We start from the raw sequence: 11,386 nt of genomic DNA, 5'->3' as shown, positions 1-11,386 counted from the left end.
CTTCCTTCCTTCCTTCCTTCCTTCCTTCCTTCCTTCCTTCCTTCCTTCCTTCCTTCCTTCCTTCCTTCCTTCCTTCCTTCCTTCCTTCCTTCCTTCCTTCCTTCCTTCCTTCCTTCCTTCCTTCCTTCCTTCCTTCCTTCCTTCCTTCCTTCCTTCCCTCCCTCCCTCCCTCCCTCCCTCCCTCCCTCCCTCCCTCCCTCCCTCCCTCCCTCCCTCCCTCCCTCCTTCCCTCCCTCCCTCCCTCCCTCCCTCCCTTCTTTCGTTTCTTTCTTTCATTCTTTTGTTGATAACTGAAATGTTTCTTAAAATTGTGGCAATTATAAGAATGCACTTTCTCCTACGTAGACATCCTGATACAAAATCCATATGCTTAGGTTACAGTCCTTTCCCTAGTTGTAGCCTCCTTTGTCTGTTTAATTACCTGTCTTCGCAGACACCTTATGAGTTTTCTGAACTAACTCCTCCTCCTATCCTCATCGAAGTTTTCTATACTGGCCCACAAGCTCAACAATTATTACTGCTGCATAAGCATAAGCATAGGTGGTCAGGTGAGACTTACTTACTGGGAAACTAGGCTATAAATATCCAAACAAATTTACTTTTGTTACTATTTAGGCTATTTTTTTTGCATATTATGCATTTTCACAAATGGTAAAAATACTACTCTGAGTACGTGATCTGTTCATTAGGTTGAGGATGAGTAAAACACTCATTTGGTAACCTTCACAGTATTCTGGAATTTCTAAAGTCCATTTTTAAATTTCAACAGTGTCGCAGATAATATATTACTTTGGCATTTACTCCCATGAGCATACACACGTGAGAAGGCTTATATACTTGTATAATTTCCTTGGTAGCAGTTTTCTCTGAAGAGAAATATAAAAAAAACCCAATTTGCCTGCTCAACAGCTCTCACTACTTAAAAAGAAAAAAAAATAGTCCTAAAAAATTGCTTACATGCATGTGTTTTTATTTCGGCTTTCTTTTTTATGAAATAGCCTAACCCTGCACGTGTGTGTGAATATTTCTCTTTGCATTTAATTTTATGAGATTGTTTTCAGTGCTTTTTTAGTATGTTTATTTATGACTGTGGTTTTTTTTTCCTTTAAAGAAAAAAAGCCCCAAAAACAAACAAAAATACCCACACAAACAAACAAAATAAAAAAAACCAAACCAAAACAAAAAAGCCAAACCAAGAACTACCACTTTCTTTTCTGGTTAGTATAAATTGCAAACATAAATTAGTGTGCACTCATTCCTGGTGCATACATGCATAAAACAATAGGCACTAGACTAATCATGAATATATACATACATAAAAAAAAAAAAAATAAAATATATATATATATATATATATATATATATATAAAAGCCTTGCTTATGTTTTTCAACTATTTCTAGACAATACTCTTTACAACAGAAAAAAGCCAAAAAACTAAAAACCAACCAAAGTTTGGTAGAAATAGCAAATATAAGTTAATAATAAGCACATACAGGAAGTCTATATGGGAATTCTTAAGCCGGGGTACTACATTGATTTATGTATGTACATGGAATCCATACAGCAAAAACTACCAAATTCTGCCCCAGCTGAACTCGAAGCAGTGAAAGTTACAACTACTGGATATTGGTATGGGAAGTATCACAGAACATCTGGTTTGGAAGGGATTCACAAGAGTGACGGAGTCCAACTCCCAAGTGAATGGCCCACTTGGTCATCAAATACACAACCTTGACCTTATTAGCACCATGCTCTCACCAACTGAGCTAATCTCAGCAGCATGGATGGTTAGTAAGGCTCTTCCCTTGCATATTTCTTGACCAGATTAACTGGTTTATACCTCCACAATTTCAGACTGCTGGAAAGTTGACCTGCAAAGTGGATCCCCTGGAGATTTTCCCAGGCTAGCTCTTTCCTGGACCATTCCAAGAGTGGGCACTCCCGAACCACCCTGAGGATAGTCTGGGTAGAAATGCGAGCAGCGGTGCTTGGTGCCCAAAACAGCAGTGCTGCTCCCTACAGTTAGCGATCTTAAAAGGCGTTGCGGATCAAGATAAAGAAACAGGAAGGGTCCCTCACACCAATTCCCACGAGGCTTATTCTTCAGAGAAATCAGAGACAAAGAAAGACAAAAGAACAGGGTACAGTAACTTATAAAGGGGGAAGGTAACTGGCGGGAGGGTACAGACTTCAACCACTTGCAGGGAACCAGGGGAGGGGTACAAGGCGGGGAATGCAATGCTTAGACCAATAGAGAGTAACAGAGGAGGAGAACAGTTTGCATACACCAATGAGGTCCCAGGGGATATACAAGTGATATGGAAAATTCTAGGAACAAAGGTAGGGCCGCAATGATTGACAAGGGAGGAGGGCAGGGTTACCATGATGGGCACGGAAGGGCCTGGAACAAAGGGCAGGTCTTTGGAAACATGGGCAAGGGAGGTGGGAGGATAAAGCTCAGGGACAAACCATCTACATAGGGGTGATGGAACAAAGAATTATAAACTTAGTTTGTAATGAAAACACACCACCAAAGACCTGAAATGCTGAAGAAAAAAAAATAGAGGTAACGCTTGGATTTACTATACTTCTCTTAATGTTTAAATTAGGAGTTTGTCCTGGCTGCATCCCATCCCAACCTCCCACATACTGCCAGTGTCCTTGACATTGTACTGGGATGAAAAGCCAAAAAGGCCTTGATGCTGTGCAAGCCTTGTGCAACAGTAACAAAAATATTTATATTATCAACCCTGTGTTCAGCATATCTATAGGTAAAAGTTGCATGTTTGAGATAGAGCTTCACATATTTTGTCTTGAAGAAACAGCTGGTGTTTTTTAATGGAAACTGACATGTAAAACAGCATGACAAGTAGGTACCTCAGACCAGTGCTAACTTGTGTGATGTATTTCACCCTATCTCTTCATGCCAAGAGACAGAGTGCACCTCCACAGCAAGGAAACAGTGCATTCAACAGCTGGGTAAGCCTCGGAAGACAGGAAATTCAGAGTGGCTGAAGAATACATGCAACAGGTACGTATGGATAGGCATATTTTCTAACCAGTAGCCATGTGCTGAAAAGTTCTACATATTTAAAGACAGATGTAGTATGGATATTAACAACCAAAATGTCCTTTGAAGCACAAATGTAGTAAAGAAACAGCACAATTAATTTCACTATTTTAATGTGTTTTGTTTTTTTGGTTTTTTGAGGGGTTTTTATTTTGCCTCTAAGATAGTTCACATAATGATAAAACAGGTTGAGGCCTAAATAGAGAAAAAACCCAAGACAAAACATACTCTCCTTTACATGAGGCAACAATATCTCTTGTGATCTTACAGTTAAGAAACTATTTTACATTTTCAGCAGTGTGTTCTCTCTGGCCCAATGACAGATATTATTTCCTGCATAGCTGTATAAAGCGCATTTTCTTAGACAAATGAAATTTTCTCCCCTGGCAACTTTTCATGTAGACCTGGAGTCGCTTATTTTTTGCCTCTGTTTTAATTAGGAGAGAAATTTGCCTGCTATGAAAGTGATGGCAGTCCCCTGTTAAATTTCCATCCATGCGATCAGAATTGCATTAATATCTAATGGATAGCCAGTTCATATCGTATCTCTTGAACTGCTATCAGATGATAGCAGTATATGTATAAATTAGTAGCAGCATATGTATAAATTAGTAGCTTCCCAGGTATCCTACCCCATTTCTTCCTTCAAGAATGATAATCCTGTCTTTTGCCTAACTCCTCTGCTATGTATAGTAATAACATGTATTCTAGGTATCACCTTGGAATTAACAGCAATTGTTCTAATGAAGTTTCTCTAAATTTAACTAATTTTAACTCCACTTAATGCCTCATATGAACCCAGCACAACTTAAATTGTAGAATGTTATTGTAGTGGTACATTATTTTTTGTTATTATATGGTGATTAACTAATTTGTGGACAGTGTTAACACATTCTCTTATAACAAATGCAAAATCAGAATCTTGCCCCTTGTTTTTTTAAGTTAATAAGCATTCCTGCACTTTTTCCTATTTATAACAGTAATATCACTCTATCATGAAGTGGTTCAGCTGCTTAAGTGATTGTCTGGTAACGCTTGCCAGACTACAAATACTTCACATCTCCTTCTTAATTTTTTGAATTAATATAATATACCATTAAGAAGTTTCAATATAAATATTGCAGTCTGCTTGCAAAATGCATGTTTTATTGACATATCATGTTTCAAGTGTCAAAGCTAGGCTAAAGACAAATTTGAAATATCATTTCAGAACATTTCTGGAGAGGAAAATCTTTAGACCTCCCACACTGAGAATTTTTCTATTCTGAGACCTAATCTACAGTGGGAGTAGAAGTAACAAAACACACAGTAATTTAAGGAGTAGGCTATATCAGATTAAATTGTAATATCATTTTACTATTCTCTTTTTTGTTCTCCCTGTCTTTCCAAAGATAAGGCTACTGTGTGGCTCTTAAAAACATGTTTTGAAGAGAATTAATTAGCTTTTGAGCACTTCCTGTCTGATGTTATTATTAATCTCTTCCCTGAATTTAGAGATTAATTCTTTTCCTCGTATCATTAATTATTTCTCCATTTTCCCTTACTGAATAATACATAGATGCAAACAGAAGGGAAACCAGCCAATTATTTTTCTCAACTAACATTATGTATATTCCATAAGGAATGTACCTTTCCAACTGAAAACTTTTGGAGCTTTTTTTCCACAAGTGCATATAGTATATAATATACCTCACTCTAATAAGAGCATTGTTCTCTTTCTCTAGAAATATATATGTAGAAAGAATACAGATCTGAAGTTAGCTGAATATTTCACTTAAATATTTTCTGATCGTATTCTGTCACTGCTTTCAAAAACCCAGTTCATAGTTTGTTTGAATAAGTAGATATTCTAGTGTTTTATCAAACTGGAAATGTCCAAAAGTCACTTAAAATATCATATAAGATAAATGGAAAAGAGGCTTAATATAGCTGATTCCATAAACGTCTCCATGTTTTCCAAGGATGATTAATCTGCACTAACTCGTATAATATGATATTACACACATGTTAAAATAGATGCTTAGGATATAAAGAATTAAGTTGTAGTGTAAGTTTTTCTCATGAAATGATGCCTGATTTATTAAAATTTATCATATTGCACACAATTAGTGGTATATCAGGGATTATTACCTAAAAAGTGCAAATCAGCAGAAATATACTAAAATTTTTTCTATGAGCAAACTACTTGGCCTAATGTACCTGTCTGTCAATGTATTTTACATATGGATGTAAAATAGTTTTTCAACTATTTTCAACTTTTTCATTGCTTTTAAAAGTTAGATAATTACTGCATATGTCTGAACTTTCTATAGAAAAATATGCTATGAAAAGTATTTATTGAGCTAGGATGGATTATCATTCTGTGTAAAATCTATGACTATATTTGCTGATGATGTAGTCAGTGATATTGTTTAGCTGTGGAATGTCCCCAGTCAAATTACTGGAGTTATGTGCCAACACAATAACATAAATAAATAAAACCTCCACAGCTATATTCACCTATAGCAATTTTTTATGTGTGATTGAATTTGGACTGGCAGACACCCACTGCCTCTTTTCTCCTTTTTCTAGCTCCAATGTCAATGGTATAGAAATTTCAAACACTTTTTCTGTATATCCCTTCAGTGTTAGAAATTTCTACCCAGTGCATTTTTACTAATGAAATCTGGTTGTCTAACTTATTTGCTTAATAAACTGTGTGTGTGTGTGTGTGTGCACGCATGTGTGTCCCACAAGTAGGAAATGTAACCAAATCAGTTGCACTTGTGGAATGTGACAAGGTATTAAAAAGGAAGCATCTTTTCAAAATTATTAGGCAAAGTAAATACTGCAATTTGAAAAAGTCAACTATTTAACCCAAGATAATTTATGCATATAAAGATCTGGGCTAAATGCTAAGGAACAATGAAGCCTGAGGCTATATGTTTTTCCAACTACCCTCGTCTTTCTTCAAACATATTCAAGTCACAAAGTATGGTTAATTAACTGATGTATTTTCTGTGCTGGAAGTACTACTGAGTATTCTATTCATTTCATTTTTCTCATATCTAAAGCTTGAAGGATAAAACAATAATCACATACTGTATAGCAACCCAAATGTATTGCAATTGTCTACGTTATTCTCCTTGGTCCATCTTGCAACATCAAGTCTGACAGCACACATTACTTGCTAAGTATTAATTTGGTTATGTGCTACTTGTTCCTCACAGTCTATTTATATTGCATTGATGACCTCACTCTTATATATACCAAATCAAATATTTTATTTTCACAGAGCAAGATGGAAAATGGTAGCAAGCTGTAACCCGCTGGTCAGCAAATGAAGATATTCCTTTCTTACCAGGTATCAGTGTCTCTACCTGTAAGGGAAGACTGGTGTCACTGGAGTACTGTCTGGGTCTATGAACATTGCCAAGGGAAGGAATTAGGACAGAGAAGAAGGACAGGAACTACTGTAGAATAGAGTAGAGCCTGAGAAACTTAGTAATAATGGAGTCAATTTTGAACAAAATACTTCAGAAAGGTTGGTGTGAAGTGTGAAAGGGCAAAACTCTGTTTTACATCTAATATTAAAAATACATGTTGGATCTATTTCCTCTAAACATTCTAGCTGGCTTTTTTAGAGACTTGGCTTCAAAACCTAGTTTAGCAGAACACATAAGCACATGTTTTTTGTTTTAAATTTGTGATATTTAGATACTGAACTGAAGTGGCAGTTTGAACCAATATGAAAGAGAGAACAAGATGATAATATAAAGATTATATAAAGATCTATATAAAGATTATATAAAGATATATATATGATAATATAAAGATTTTCCTAAACAAAGGCAAAACGTAAGAACATTCATTAGGCAAAAACCTTTTGGATAATTTGGCTGGCTATGCCACTTGCATTCATGTCTGGTGTGAATGGTGAATTAAGAGGAAAGAAACCTAACAAATGCACTATATATTCACTTTCTACAATTTTAATATATTGAACTCCTGTTGTGGTTAAACCAATTTGAATCAGAAAAGAAAAAAAACAAACAAATGAGAAAAAGATATGAATTATTGTTCAGTTAAGGAAAATAATGGCCTAATATTGGTGGTCCTTATGAAACCAGCTTACTCTTTTTCATTTCAGTAGCTATGATGTATAATTAACAGTCTTGCAAGTAGACTGTAGATTGATCAGGCAGTGGAATTCAATAATTATTGCTCTAAGAATAATTCTGGGACTACACATTGGTGTTAAGATTATTGGTAGAACATGAGCTATGAATGTTTTCCTGTGTACTTTAAATCCTCAGCATCTCTTTTCTCTGCCCCCTCTACCCCTCTTGACATCTTACAAGAAAGCTGCCTAATTTAGCATAGCATAAAATAAACTTTATAGATGTGAACCTGGTTAGAAAGAGTATTTCAATTCTATTCTACTTGCTGACATTTACAATTAAAAGCAATGACTATCTTCTGTGAATAATCACTCTGATGGATTGGGAAAGTATTAAGTATTTCAGGAAAGTATTAACACAGTTGAAAATGAATAGGTAAAACATAAATCTCAGCATGTAAAATGATAACTTTTATTTCCAGAGCTCAGATTGTTATGATATATATACACATAAAGTCCTGTATTAACAAGGAAGGATTTGTTTTGAAAAACATCTTTTATGCACACAGCTGTGGATTTCATTACATGTTGTTTATCTTGGTTTATTGTAAATCCTCAGAAAATGACAGTGCTTCAGGATAAGGTGAACAATTGTACTTAATTGCCTAGAGACTGTTGTGTTGGAGTAGTTCAGTTTCTCTAAAGGCTAGATGGTCAGTGAATAGAGACCTGAGGTGAGGAAAAAAGTGTTTGGCGTCTCTGGGATGCCTGAAAGAAGATTTTTTAAATAGGTTATTTTATTCCCTATTCTTGTAATTTTTTTGTATTTTGATGAAATACGTACATAGAGGTTGGAACCATTTTCATGTTCTTTAGATATCTATCTGTAAATAAGTAGGACAGTTTCACCAAAAGGCTCTTCCTCCTCTGTGGTCCCCTGACACAATCTTCCTGCACACTGTATGCCAATAATAAAAATACAATTTTTAATTTAGCTAGTAAGTGAAAGCTGCATCTGTTACAAAATGGCCAGTTGCAAATTTAAATTTCCCAAAAGAAAAAAACCCCTACAGTTAAAAGCCAGCTGTCTCTCAAAGACAGAATAACACATGAAATAATATCCCAAGGTAGGACAGTTTCCTGTGTGCCACACAAAACAAAACAATCCCAAAACAAACAAAAAAAATTGCCTTTCAAACTGTTTATCAAATCTGAGTTTCACACATTGATTTTAGTTGTTATTGACACTTAGATAGTTAATGCAACAATTTATGTAACTTGAAATATTTTGAGTATATATAAAATTGCTCTGAATCCTGAGCTTCAACAAACTTGTATCACTTAGCGCTCTGGTTCAATACAGCATTTGCTATCCATCTAGCATGTTTTCTTCTGAAGACAAGTGGAAATGGACTGGCCAGATGAATGGCGGTTCTTGTCAAGGTTTTGCCTTAGTCAGTACAATCACTGGACGAAATATAGAAATAATTTATTGTGCAGAAGCTGAAGCCCCAGTTCCTCCTTCCAAGACTGTGCTAAGCAGGAAGACCAGGGATGTGGTCTACATGATCTCCCTGTAAATATTCTGTTTCCCATACAAGTGGTGCAGTTGCAACAAAGCAGATGAATACTGTAAAGACAAAGCTCCCCTTTGGCCTGCTTGTAGCCTGGTATTTTCCTTGGTGGTGAAGATATGGCCTTGAATATCCTTGGGCCAGGAAGAGTGCTGAGCACAAGATATTTACCTCTGACTCAGCTCTCTAGCTTCTGTGTATGTACTGCTCTTTTCTTCATATTGGCTTTCAAATAAAGCAACTACCTAAAAATTTATTAAATAAATAATATCAAAAGCCTGATCCAAAGGCTGGGTCATCAGTGTCAGGAGAGTCTTGCTTAGACTGCAACCCCTGGTGCAAGGACACGAGGCTTGACTCCATGTTGATCAGAAGGCTGATTTATTATGATATATATTATACTAAAATGCTACATTACCGCTATACTAAAAAGAACAGAGAGAAGAAGATCAGAAGGCTACAAAGACAAGAATAGAATAGGAATGAATAACAAAAATCCTGTGACTCTCACAGCCTTGGCACAGGTGGCTGTGATTGGTCACTGATTGAAAACAATCCACATGGACTAATGGAAGATTCACCTGTGGCACTCCACAGCAGCAGATAGTTATTGTTTACATTTCTTTCCTGAGGCCCTCAGCTCCTCAGGACAGGAAAAATCCTAGCAGAGGCTTTTTCACTAAAAATCCTGGCAGCAGGAGAGCACTGGCAAAGAAATTTTAGTTTTGCTTGGAGATGTGCATGAGGTATAAGCTGATCTAGTCTGTAATGGGTATCCTTGAAAGCACAAAACGTAGAAAGGGTGGATTTTTAAGTGAAACATTGTCATGTATTACATCTATTGAATGTTGTATAAAATGCTTGCATTTGCCTTAAGTTGGTATCTCCAATGTTATATTAGTCCACAGACAGTTTTGGGGATGATTAGGATTTAAATGCAGGTTTAAATGCAAAACTTCCATTTTTCCTAAGGCCAGCTTTATGTACTTCAGTCACAAACAGGACGTTTTTACCAGCTAGACTTTAAGAGTATGCTCTCTTCTTCTGGAATATAATTGGATTATTGCTATTGTGATGCTAATTCTGCAGGTCCCTCAAGGTGCTAAGATCTGCATACCATCCATATGTTCTGTTGTGTTGCTAAAATTGACCACAAACCCTTCAAAGTGTGGCATAAAGTGTGGCATACTGACATAATTGCTATTATTCTTACCTTTTGCAAGACACTACGTAGTAAGATTTTTTACAGATTCAAGCCTGTAGTCTGGCATTTCTCTTTCATCAAGTATATAAAAGTGATATTTAAAATCAGGAAAGGAAGAGTGAGAATCTGAGGAACTCCTACACCTTATTAGATGGCTTTAAAGTTAGATAATTTGAAGACTTTTTAGAGATTTTCAAATTGCCTCACTGAATTACTGTCAATGCACATGTGCAATGAGCTCACTAAACAGAATTCTCACAATACTAACAATATTGCTAAAAAGGAAACATTTGACTAAAAGGTGATGCAATTGCCACTTTCTTTAATGGGCATTCTTAATGAATTTTATCAGAAGACTGATTCACATAGAACATGGACAATTAGCTGTGCCCACATTTAATATACCACAATTGCCACATTAGCCTTGGTTTCATTACTTCTTAGAAGTACTTTTCTTGTAAAGTGTATTGTGCAGTAGTATAATACTCTAAGCATTATATACAGATAAAAAGTTACTTTTTAATTGCTCATGTTCCCCAAATGATTATACACATAGAAAAAGAGTATGAGTATACAATACAAAATGTCTTAATCAGCTGAAAAAGGAAGAGAATTAAGCCTCTTTTGAAACTTGGGTTGAAACAGACATATGGACATGTGATTTCTGGTCCTTGATTAATGACCGGGTAATAAAATTCAGTAGAATTTATAGTTAAAACCTGCTGTATTAAAACAACAATGAAAATTTATACCAGGTTAAGGTTGTGACAACACATTGTTCCATTTTATATATATATATATTTTTTTTTTTTTCCTTAAACATATTGACACTGTCTTGTATAGGACAGTTCAAAAACACAGAAGGAAGTTCTCTAAGTCCAACAAATTGTTTTGGTTTTAGAAAGTCTTCTTAAAAATTTATTTTGTTTTTCTTTGAGTTTTTTTCCCTTTGTTTCTGCCTTTCACCTTCTGTTGAGGCTGAACATATCAATTTAATTCTGAAATCTTTAATTCTGGGTGGTTGAAAATTTCATCTTTCCCTGTCAGGGAAAGCAGACATATGGATCTGTCTCTTATTAGCACTAGATAAGAGCTGCTACCCTCATATGGTACATAAACATGCCACATTCTCTCTAGTCCTGAGCAGGCTTCAGCAAGCAATGTCACTGTAATTGTATGTGGGTAATCTTTGCTGAGTTGTGCAGTGAACTGCACCTTGGCACTTCTACATCTGTCGCACAAGCTGAACTCTCAATATGTATGAACTCTCTACAGGCAGCTGAAATATGAAGGCTATTTGTCTAGATATATTGACTATAGAGACCCATTAAAAGCCTAAGACTATTTGTTCCATTATTTTAATCAACTCAAATTTATGAGTTGATTGATTTTTGCAGACTGGAATAGTGTTTTGTCTGTTCCAAGTAGGAGGTGACAT

The 11,386-nt window shown here is 35.7% G+C and overlaps 1 long non-coding RNA gene across 5 annotated transcripts in view; it reads left to right on the top strand.

The window, feature by feature from the left end:
* The first annotated feature begins 2,354 nt into the window (after positions 1–2,354).
* Positions 2,355–11,386, top strand: part of LOC135290508 (uncharacterized) — a 49,279-nt gene continuing 40,247 nt past the window's right edge. For 4 of the 5 annotated variants that reach the window (XR_010353275.1, XR_010353274.1, XR_010353276.1 and 1 more), the window contains exons 1-2: positions 2,355–3,032; positions 6,346–6,414. This is a non-coding gene — a long non-coding RNA (uncharacterized LOC135290508). The remainder of the gene's footprint in view (positions 3,033–6,345; positions 6,415–11,386) is intronic. The other variant, XR_010353277.1, reaches the window with a different exon arrangement.

This window comes from Passer domesticus, chromosome Z (assembly GCF_036417665.1).
Source record: "Passer domesticus isolate bPasDom1 chromosome Z, bPasDom1.hap1, whole genome shotgun sequence".
NCBI lineage: Eukaryota > Metazoa > Chordata > Aves > Passeriformes > Passeridae > Passer > Passer domesticus.
The sequence above is the reverse complement of the archived record's forward strand: the minus strand, read 5'-3'. Positions and strand labels throughout refer to the sequence as shown.